Source organism: Sceloporus occidentalis, unplaced genomic scaffold (assembly GCF_023333645.1).
Source record: "Sceloporus occidentalis isolate IW3139 unplaced genomic scaffold, rSceOcc1.0.p SCAF_25, whole genome shotgun sequence".
Classification (NCBI taxonomy): Eukaryota; Metazoa; Chordata; class Lepidosauria; order Squamata; family Phrynosomatidae; genus Sceloporus; species Sceloporus occidentalis.
The window spans coordinates 10,778,317-10,789,837 of record NW_028317005.1 but is presented as its reverse complement, the minus strand read 5'-3'; positions in this window follow the sequence as shown (position 1 = coordinate 10,789,837).

The following is an 11,521-nucleotide window of genomic DNA, read 5'->3' as shown; positions in this document are numbered from 1 at the left end:
TAACTCTTCTAATCGGCTGTAAGCATACTTCAAATCCTCATAAGAATTTCTCCTGTCTGGCACTGCTTCCTGTTCTCTGCGGTTTCCCCCTGGATTGCTCTTGCTATGCTTCTTCAGCAACATTGTGCAGAATATTTTATAGTAGAAAAAAAAAGTTTAGAAAAGTAATGTCTGACCTAATAATAACTGTGCCATTCAAAACACGAGGGATCTGAAAACACATGTGAACACAATACCATGTAACAAGTTACAGCAACTCTTTCAGATGTAGATTAAGGGTATCGCATTATGCGATTGAAGTACATCATATTACCATTTAGTATGTTCACCAAACATATTATTGGCTCCTTATATTCCAATGGTTTTACATGGAAATTCTGATGAATGATTTATGTTTTATAAAACTAGCGTTATTTTTATTGGCCAATAAATTGTTACCAAAGTTAACACATGGCTGCAAAAATGTGTATTCTAATATGTATAGTAATATTTTATAGCCGTATCATTTTTAATTCATGCGTATTACTTTGTCATTTTTCATAAAGCTTCATGTTAAGTCTAATTGTTTTAAATATTTGAGGTGACTATGAATAATGCTTCTAGTGATTTCAATCACCATAAAATAAATGTATAAATCCAGCACCGACACTGGTCCACTTGAAGCTTAAGGTTTGACTCGTGTTACAATGTACTGCTCATGAATGAATATAAAGGCAACAGATAAACTGCTGAAGAAGAAAAAAAAAAACATTAAAAAAAGTCTTTCACAGGTGTCTATCTTTTTGGAATACTTCTGAAACCCCAACTGAAAGGGGTTATCATAGTATCGTGTTATCTTGCTTTCCCAACTGATCAATTCGGCATTTAGCCCTAGCTTTTTCATGCTATATTCGGTGGTTATTATACATGTTACAAATCAAAGGGCATAGGATAGGGCCTGTGGATTTTGACTTAAGTTGAGATTCTGTTTTGTACAACTATTTGGTACCAAGGTTTTAACCTGCTTTCAGTCCTTGTCTCATATGCCTAGTGCTTGTAATTCAAGGGCCAACCTCTTGTGAGACACTGTATCGAAATGCTTTAGCAAAAGCTTGATTCACTAGATCGACATCCCTACCCAGATCTGCATTTCTGCTTAGCTCATCATAGAAGCTCTTGGGATTTGGTGGGCAGGATCTGTTCCCCAGAAACACGTGTTGATTAATACTGAAAAGGTTCTTTGCTTCAGCGTACACTGGTTCTTTAATGTGGCTAACACTCCAGTTTGGGTGATCTCTTGTTATTTCTGAAAGAATATTAGTGCGCGTGACTCATCAGGGATCGCTTGTAAGATTCCCACCGCTAGCTTCAGGCAAAGTAAGGCAGATTCTTCCTCTTACCATCTCAGCATACACCATGCTTTAGAACATGTCTGTTATCATATTTTTTTTAAGTTGGCTGTGTATGCACTTTACATCCTGGAATGCATGCTTCTGTTTCCAGTAGAGAGTTATCATTCCATCCCCATACTTTCCACAATGTAAGATTACCAGATATAGTGACTTATTGGTCTTAAGGTGGGGTGGCGTGAGGCCTTCCCGGCCACGTCTGCGTAGTTTACTAAACTATTCCTGTTCAAAACTATGCTGTTGTGTGTTGTTTGTGCTTTTCACAGCCATTTAAAAAGTTATGCCTATTGTTAGATCGGTGCTGTTGACTAGATATGCCTCCCAATATTGAAGCAGGTTGAATAGTTTCTGTAATCGTGAAAATAATGTCTTAAGTTTCCTGTATTTTTCCACAATCCTCCTCTTCTGGGACTTGAATTGGGTTGTATGTGTTGAGCAGAGTTTTGAGTGCTCTTTTCCGTAGACCATAACATGCCTACCATTCAGCCTTTGTTGGCTCCCAGCGTAATCATTTGGCGCTCATCCAATACATTTGTAGACTGATAAGTATCTGCGCTATGATAAGACTCGCAGTGACCTCAGCACTGTCTTGGTGTTTTGAAACCAGCCTTCATATAAATGCCTGAGCATGACTCCTTGTGTTTATCAGTAAGGGAACACAGACAGATAACATCCTTGTGACGTGACCCTGACCTTCATCAACCTTTGTTAAGTCTTCATCTGAAGTCAGTCCTAATGTTTGTAAACAGGATGTAATTAAGGCTGGGAACTGACAAGGCCTGACAGTAAGACAATGTGGAGCTGGCAGAAAATAGTCTGTCAGATGTCAGCTTTCATTGTGTTCTAAGTGCCTTCATAATAATTAGTGTGCTCTGTATGAAGGAAGTTCACTCAGCCTGGATTAATCTGTCACGGTGTGGAGGCCATCCCTGTGAGTGCAAGTGTTTCCTCTGATAAACCCAAGAACAAGTCTGAGAAAAAGGGAATGTGAGCCAAGAGAAAGCCACGAAAGCCGAGACTACGCTGACAGGTGTTGACTGAGAATTAGTAACGGGAAATCGCAGGGAAAAAAGGGCTTCTTCACAGACTGCTTTATCTCAATGTGAATTTTGAAGGTCACCCAGTTATCTCACTTTATTTTTTTTCGCGGTCCTGCTAAACTGGTGGGCTGTCTGACATGACATAAATGAATGGGAGACGATAAGTGTGCAGAAAGTCTACTGATAAATACACTAAGTGTCAGATTTATCTCGACCTCTGCACGGTACAGCTTGTATGAATAAAAATAACTCCAGCTTGCTACATTCTAACACCCTGAGTGGGGATGCTGAAGAAACCCATGTATTATAATTTAACAAAATGTATATTTTTTTATGAAAATTCTGTTACTAATTTAAGGAGAGGATAGTCGAGCCAGTGTGATGTTTAGTCTCATGCAAACAAAATAATAAAAAAATAAAATGAAATAATTCCAGACTTGAGCTGTCTGGTGGTAAGTGGCTGAAAAAGTCTCCTGACGTGATATAAAAGCATCTCCTGTGTGGAAATAAGCTGGAGGTGGGCAAAGGGGCAAATGCATATGGGGCGTTTTGAAGGGGACCACACGTTTGTTATATGCATTAAAGAGCTTATAATGGCTGGAGTGCCCCTTCAATCAATAGAAATCTAAAAAGGAGTGCTTAAGAAAAAAGCATGTGCATTTTACAAATAACTTCTCAACAAATGATTTGCTAATAGTTTTTTTTTCCAGTGAATACGCTAAAAAATGTGGCCGTCCCCAGGCAGTATTGCGTCTTTCAAATTTCCCCAATTCAGAGCCGATTGCTTTATTTAATCTTCATTAGATTCTCGCAAATCTTCTTAAAGCTTTATCTCCTCAACCAGGCGGTATTAATGATATTCTCCCCAACAGTTGTGGTGTGTATACGGTATTCGGGATGCATTTCATTTGATCGGCTCCGAGGACAGAGTACGAACATGTCTAAGACTGCCTTTGTTATAAATGAAATTTACCCTGACTGCATGAAATATGAACAGTAATTAAATGCACAGTCTGTGGCCCTTCCACACTTTAAAGATCTCTGTTAAGAAAGAAAAAAAAAAAAGTGCTCACCTCAGACAGGCCAATTACCCAAGAATGATGAAGTCAAGAGGAAAGTAGCTAAATTTCTTTCCTTGAGTGATCACAACCACAAGCGAATGATTAGTCCCAACTGCACCAGCAGGGATGTGATGGGGACACTCACTTTGGAAGACTTCAAATAGTCATTTCCTTGCTTAAAATAAAATCTGACTGCTCTAAATGGACAGTTTTTAATCTCTATTGGACATCTGAAGATTTCTCAAGCTGTTGTTGGCTGCAGCCAAAACTTTTTTTTTTTTTTTGCTTTGTTGATTAAACCAGTGGTCTCCGCTATTGCTTATCGGCCTGCGACGAGCTGTTCTTTTTAATTAAAAGTGAGCCACCACGAGAGAGCAATTAACAGCTAGTAATTACTGTGCTCTTCAGAACTGCAACGCTTTGCCTTTCATTCCAATTATATAATGGACAAGTGGCTTTTTGATCTTCAAATTAGTGAGCTCTTGTACTATTTGTTTTGAGGCAGATTTGGAAGGTTAATGATGGCCCGCAGAAGCAGTTTTCCAGCAACTGATGTAAGGAGAGAAAACAGGAACAGGCTATCAGAAATGCAAATTGTACCTTTATGATAATGAACAGGCGATACACAGGCGCGGCAGCGTGCAGGTTTAATGCCTTCAAAGATAAAGCCATCGGGACTTCTTTTGCTTCTGGTAAATGCCATGTGAATTATGTCCCCCTCATCGCGATCTCGGAAGTTAGAATGTTTAGTAATTTGCTGTAAATTCCTTGTTTATTCGCCCGGGTGACACATCTTTCAGTGCTGTACATAGTCATCTCGCTTCATTGCGCCCTTTCCACTTGTCTGTCCCATGTCTATCCGCGATAACATTTGGTTTAAACTTTTACTGGGTGTAGATTATTGCAAAGGACATAAGAAGTCAAACTATGTATGTATGTGTATATGTATGTATGTATATGATTTTATACAATTTAACAACCCTAATTACTTCGACAAATAATATATAAATATATTACACTTTTTTTAAATTCTTTTTTTCAGATTTAGAGAAATTAAAAAATAGAAATGTGTGTATTTATAACAAAAGCAGCCTTTATTATAAAGTTGCTGATTTTTTTTCGTTCATGCGCTGCTTCTAAGAGTAGGTGAGGAGGTGGAAAAGAACTTCAATTAGAAGTAGAAGCTACAGGTGTATAATATATAATTGGTTAGGTGTATAATACAGGGCTTGACAAATTTGTTGTGAATCTAGGCGCCAGCTAAAAAAGTTAGGAGCCAGGATTTTTTTTAAAACTAACAGTTGGTCAGGAGTGATCTGATCAACAGCCCACTTACTAAACTCACAGCATTTGACCTGGAAGCACCCTGGACTTTCAGGTCAGTGCTGTTATTTGTTTTTTATTTTTATTTTTTTGAAAAGGTATTTTTTTATTTTTTTTAACTCTTTCAATGCTGATGTTCCATTGGAGCACAGCATTGACTGATATTTAGTCCCCACAAGCTTGTGGGGACAAATATTAACCCCTGCAATGCCACAAATGTGTCATACACAATTGTAGCATTGAAGGGGTTAACGCTGCACTGTCGCTCTCATGGAGCGATCAGGCACCAGGGGAGGGTTGGGGCTGGTCTCCACACTCATGTGGAGACCGAAGAACCCTCTCCCCTTGTCCCTGAAGCTGCCTCTGGTAGCTGGGACGCAATTGCTGGTCTACAGACCAGCCATTGCAGGGAGGAGTCTCTTTGATGACACCTGTAGGCTTGTGGGGGCTCGTTTTTGCTGTTGCTGGTCTGCCTGGAAGCTTCCAGGCAGACCACCAGCAGCAGAGCCCCGTACAAAATGGGAATTAACCCCTAAAATGCTGCAGCATTGAAGGGGTTAATGCTGCACTTTCGCTCTCATGGAGCGATCAGGCAGCAGGGGGATGTTGTGACAGGTCCCCATGCTTGTGTGGGGACCCAATTAACACTCAACCCCCTTTCCTGAAGCTGCCTCTGGCAGCTGAAAACGCAATTGCAGGTTTTCCTGCAATCGCGTTTTCAGCCTACAGAATCACTCTGTGGGAGTGATCACAGGATCGGGGGTGGGCTCGGGGTGGCTGTGCTGGTCTGCCCTGGGCAGACAGCAGCAGCACCCCCGTGCTCACTACGATTGTGGCGACGTGGGGGCATTTTTCGGGGATTTAACAGGCTGACAAACACCTAGGATTTTTGGGGGATTTATCAAACCCTGTGTGTAATATATAATTGGTTATGGTAATGATATTAACGAGGCAGTTCCACTTTTGAACCCATCTGTCCCGCTTCTTAGTTTTGTGCATTGAATTTCAGGAATGCCAGTGGGATAGATAAATGAATCATTGCTACTGATCTGTATGTCTCAAGATATATATAGCATTTCTTAAAATGGATTAGTATTTTCCATCATAGTGGATTTGATTTGCTCTTAAAGGCATCTTGCTGTAAACTGACTCATTGTAAGGAAAGGAATTAGACTGAGGTGCATGTGGGGTAAAAACATCTTGTACAAATTGTTAAATGTAGAATAAGAGAGGGTGGAAGGTTGTCTTCTGCGCTTCCGTTTAGTATGGTGGAATCCTTGTTAGAATTCCTTGCTTTAGTATTTCAATTGGTGCTTCTCTGCTTACATCTACAAAGCAAATGTTGAGTGGTTGGGGTGTCTTATTTATTTATTTTTTTGTCAGATGCCACAGTGTCGGGCTCAAAGCCATTTGTCATCCGTGGATTTCATTATCTGCTCCTTCCCTGTCTTTCACTCCCAGTTTGCCAGGACATTTGTTCACCATTGACCTCCCTGACAAATAATACACCTTAATTATGTTGGCAAGAAGGCATATGTCATTCCAGGGCCTCTTTAATTGTCTGTCCAACACACATCCAGCGATTGGAGAGGCCCTTGCTATGGCTTGTGGGATGCAGTTTAAGATAGATGTGTATACTAAATGGGATATGAAAGCATTTTCTGCTGTGATAACAGAGCTGACAAAGGTGTGTAAACAAACTTCCAAATATGTAGTCTTACATTTGGTTCGCAAATAGACAAATTAATCGCTGGGCAATATGCCACTATTCCATAACGATGAAGAATGTTACACTTCTGAAATCTAATAATCACACCTTGTTTTGCTGAGAGGCATATATGTAAATCACCAAACAATTTATTAGCAGCCGAGACATTTTTCAATATGTCCATAATAAATTTTTGACGTGACTTAAAATAGGAAAAATGTATGTTGAACATGAAGGACAATTGGCACGTGTTCTTAGAGGAAAATATAACACAAATGGAAGTATAAAGCTGTTTCATCTTATCGGGTTGGCTTGTAAGCTAGCATATTCTTGGCTTCTACTAGTATGTACAATATACTTACTATTATCTGATTCCACAGTGACTCCTTGCTGGTGTATATATAATCCATATCTCTGTTTTTCTTAGGTAGCGTGAATCCAGAACACAAGGGCCTGTGGTCTAAAACCGTACCCCAAAATACATTTGTAACGCTGGATGGCAATATTAATTACTTGATGTCAATAGGAACCAGAGGTGCATAGGGTGGGAAAAGGGAGCTTAACCTATTATTAACTGTTGGAATGAGTGAAGACAACAGAATTATAGAAAATAGGAGCTACAGAAAGCGTCCGACAGGGTGGGTGATTTTACGAGACCATGTAAGTTGGACCTGAAATTGGTCTCCAGTGGGGTCACAGAAGTTAAGAAAGTGAACGGATTTTAGAAGAAAAAACCAGTAGATGTGATTTGCAAACAATACCCTCTTTGGCTAAAAATTGTGTGATCCTATCAAATAACATGTTTTGTTTATTAGCCACCCTTATTTCATATCAATGCTCATTAAAAGATTTAGAGAGAGTTTTTTTTTTTATTAAATATAATTTCACAAAAGAAATCCAAAACACAAAAGTGTGAAAAAAGAAAAAAAAAAGTGAGTGGCCCAGAGCAGGAGCGTCAGGGGAGGCATGCTTAGGTGACTAACGACACCTCTATCAGAAGAACAAACTCTATCTGCATCAAGCATTGAGACAGATGAGGCCAATTTCACACAGTAAATTTCTTAGCCATGATTGATGTGCCGGCGCTGCTGCATGTGAGCAAGCGCTCCGTGCACCTGTCAGGCACCCGGCAGACAGAGATCTATCACGGGGTTATTGATGATTTCACACTGTACTCTGCAAATAAAATGTAATGGGCTAACTGGTACATAGATCTGAGTGATGTTACTTATATATTAAATATGTCACATCGGTAGAATAAATGGTGGTTAGATAAGAGTTATCATCTTCAGGGCTCAATAAATATTTTATCAAGCATAATGGAAATTGTCAAATCAATCTGAGTGTGCAATACGTTACGAAGACATCAAAATTAAACAAAGCACATATGCTATCATTTCGTTTTATTAGTGGGCCACTGTAGCACCCCAGCGGTCCCATGGCAGCTGAAGCCTGGCACATTTAATACTATAAATAAGTTTCATTCTCCTCTCCCTCAGCAGCTCATGGTACGCGCTAGATATTTCATCAAAGTATTCGGTTTTCAAATGCAGACAACTTCAAGGCATAATTTGATTAAGAAGAACAAAGCTGGGATTCGTGGCACCCAGCCACAAAATCTCTTTATCTGTATTTAGAGCAAACATCCTTACAATCCTCTTCAGTCTGCGTAATAATCTTATCTCCGGTAATTCGGTAGCAACAGACTTTTAATAAGAGTTGGTTATCTCTGCCACAGTCAAGTGCATGTGACATTCCATGCTACGGATCACCGCGGTATATATATTCCGAAATTCGAGGCGGTCGATGCCGCTATATGTTTATTTAATTAAAAATGCTTTTCTGCAGAAAAGGGACAATCTGTAAAGAGAGGTGGGGGGGAGCGAAAAGGGGAAAAAAAAAAAAAGACCCCTTAAACATGAGATTGAATATCATACAAAAATTTACAAAATATTTTACTGGCATGTTTTAAGACACATACAAATAATAAATACCACTGTGCTTTAGACAAGATAATATTTAATAATCCGCTGCAAAAATGTTTGGCTCAAACATCTTGTTTGAAAATATCACATCCAGTCACATTAACTAAAGAGAGTGTCAATTACCTTATGATATGTTTCCAGTAACACATTCTTATCTTTGTTGTATTAATTATGAATCTTAAAAGAAAATTGAAAATATAATGGTTCTTGTGGCCAATTCCAGGTTTTCCTATAGTTCCCTCCCCCCCTCCGTTTACATAATCCTATTGGAGGCATAAACTGACCCAGTTAAAGCGCTCAATAGAAGTTCTCAAAAATATTCAAGTCAAGATATGTCATAAACAGATATTTCATACATTTTATAATGCTGCCACAATAAACATATATATACATATAAAAAGCATGGTGTTTGCTTTTCCAGCACTGGATGGAGACACGAATTGTGTGGAAGGGGCATCTGGCATTCCAGTATTTTTGTTTGTTGAACGGTGGTTGTCTTGCCAAAAAACTGCCTTCTCTCATACATTTTTGTGGGGTTGCTACTCGGTTAAGTTGAATATACTGTGTAACCCATGTAACAATATGTCACGAGCAGAGCTGCTATAGCACACTCCTTGTATCTGCTTTGATCATTATGCAGTGGTTTGTGTATTTTCTTGAGAAGGTTTGTTTACGTATGTCAGGGTGTAATTACAGAAGACAAAAGTTAGCGTGATGTGCTAGAACAACAAATCTGCATCACATCACGGGAAGAAGCATGTAAAGTATAAAGGGGGGTTAATTTATTTACGGTAATAACCAGTGACATCATTGCTCTGTTTTTATGCCTTTCCAAAAAGTATTTTTGTATGGAAGCTGCAGTTGGGATTTATGAAGCGCAGTATAGTTGCTTGTTGCTTACGTTGAAACCCTTCACAACTCAACATGACATTAAACAGAAGGGCCTAACCTTACTGGTGGAGGCTATAAGGTCAGTAATGATGGGCTCAATTTAGCTCTACTGATTTCAAGCCACTGGTAAGCAGAATGCTGGGCATCAACTCGTCTTACAGCAGATCACACCTTTTTTCCTGCTTTTATTCTAAACCAGATCTCAAGTTACACCATCAGACTAGGACCAGCATCAACATTAAAGTAATTCTGCTCTGTACTTCCTTCCAATTGATCAACCTCACCCCTTTGTCTTAGATATGTGCTATGGTCAACCTGTAGTCCTGCCACGTATAAAACAATGCATGTTGTGTTACTGTATAAAGTACATGTCTTTTATAGTGTTAATACGGGTAATTAAACATTACATATAGCCAATTCTATAAGAGAGCTATGTAAGTGTGAAAACTTCTAGAAAGCGATGAGGAATGCCGTTTAGAATAGTTTCTTTAACCTTGTTCTTTCACACTTGTGATGTGTGAGTGATCTGATCATCTTTCTTCACGGAGACATGTCCTAATCCCATCTTCAGTGTTCGGTCACTCATGGCTGGCGTGCTAAAGGAGGCGACATTTAATGGGCAGCATTTACATACAGGGATTCGGCTGATTGTTCCAATCCTCAGAAACCTTTAGTTATGGCATTTAAACCCTTTGCACAATATAAATTAGGAATTTTTCATTTAATAAAATGGGTTTAAATTGGTTATACAAATTTTGAAATCTTATATTGCATAGTAAAATTATTGTTTTGAATATTATATTACAATAGCACGACTGGGGTTTAGACATGCACTGTGGGCGGTAGGAGAATGTTCCTCTGTAATTGTTTTAAAGTTTTGAGATGACAGAATACTGTAGTTGATAGGCAGGGGTACAGACGGGAGGCTGGTATATGGGGGAGAGTAACAAACCTCCTTAGCAAGTAGAGCATAATTGGGAGTATTCTCAGATGTCTGCTACGTGAAGGATGTGCTGTGTCCTGCATCAGGTCATCCTTGGCAATCTGTGTTGAGCTTTGTTCTACTACAGCAGGGCTTGACAAATTTGTTGTGAATCTAGGCGCCAGCTTAAAAAATTTAGGAGCCAGGATTTTTTTTAAAACTAACAGTTGGTCAGGAGTGATCTGATCATCATCAGCCCACTTACTAAACTCACAGCATTTGACATGGAAGCACCCTGGACTTTCAGGTCAGTGCTGGTTTTTTGTTTTTTTTATTAACGCTTTCAATGCTGATGTTCCATTGGAGCAGAGCATTGACTGATATTTAGTCCCCACAAGCTTGTGGGGACAAATGTTAACCCCTGCAATGCCACAAATGTGTTATACACAATTGTGGAATTGAAGGGGTTAACGCTGCACTGTCGCTCTCATGGAGCGATCAGGCAGCAGGGGAGGGTTGGGGCTGGTCTCCACACTCATGTGGAGACCAAAGAACCCTCTCCCCCTGTCCCTGAAGCTGCCTCTGGCATGGCTGGGATGCAATTGCTGGTTTATAGAGCAGCCATTGCAGGGGGTAGTCTCTGATGACTGCTGTAGGCTTCCATGGCTACAGGAATCATCGAAGGGCTTGTGGGGGCTCGTTTTTGCTGTTGCTGGTCCAGCAGCAGAGCCCCTTACAAAACGGGAATTAACCCCTAAATGCCGTGATTGCAGCATTGAAGGGGTTAACGCTGCGCCGTCGCTCTCAGGGACCGATCAGGCAGCAGGGGGGTGTTGGGGCTGGTCTCCACACTCATGTGGAGACCAAAGAACCCTCTCCCCCCTGTCCCTGAAGCTGCGACGCAATTGGTGGTCTATAGATGATTCCATGCCTACAGGAGTCATCACAGGGCTTGTGGGGGCTCATTTTTGCTGTTGCTGGCAAGCAGAGCCAGTTGCCAGCAGCAGAGCCCCGTACAAAACGGGAATTAACCCCTAAAATTCCGCGATCGTGGCATTGAAGGGGTTAACGCTGCACTTTCGCTCTCATGGAGAGATCAGGCAGCAGGGGGATGTTGTGTCAGGTGCCCACACTTGTGTGGGGACCCAATCAACAATCAACCCCCTTTCCTGAAGCTGCCTGTGGCAGCTGAAAACGCAATTG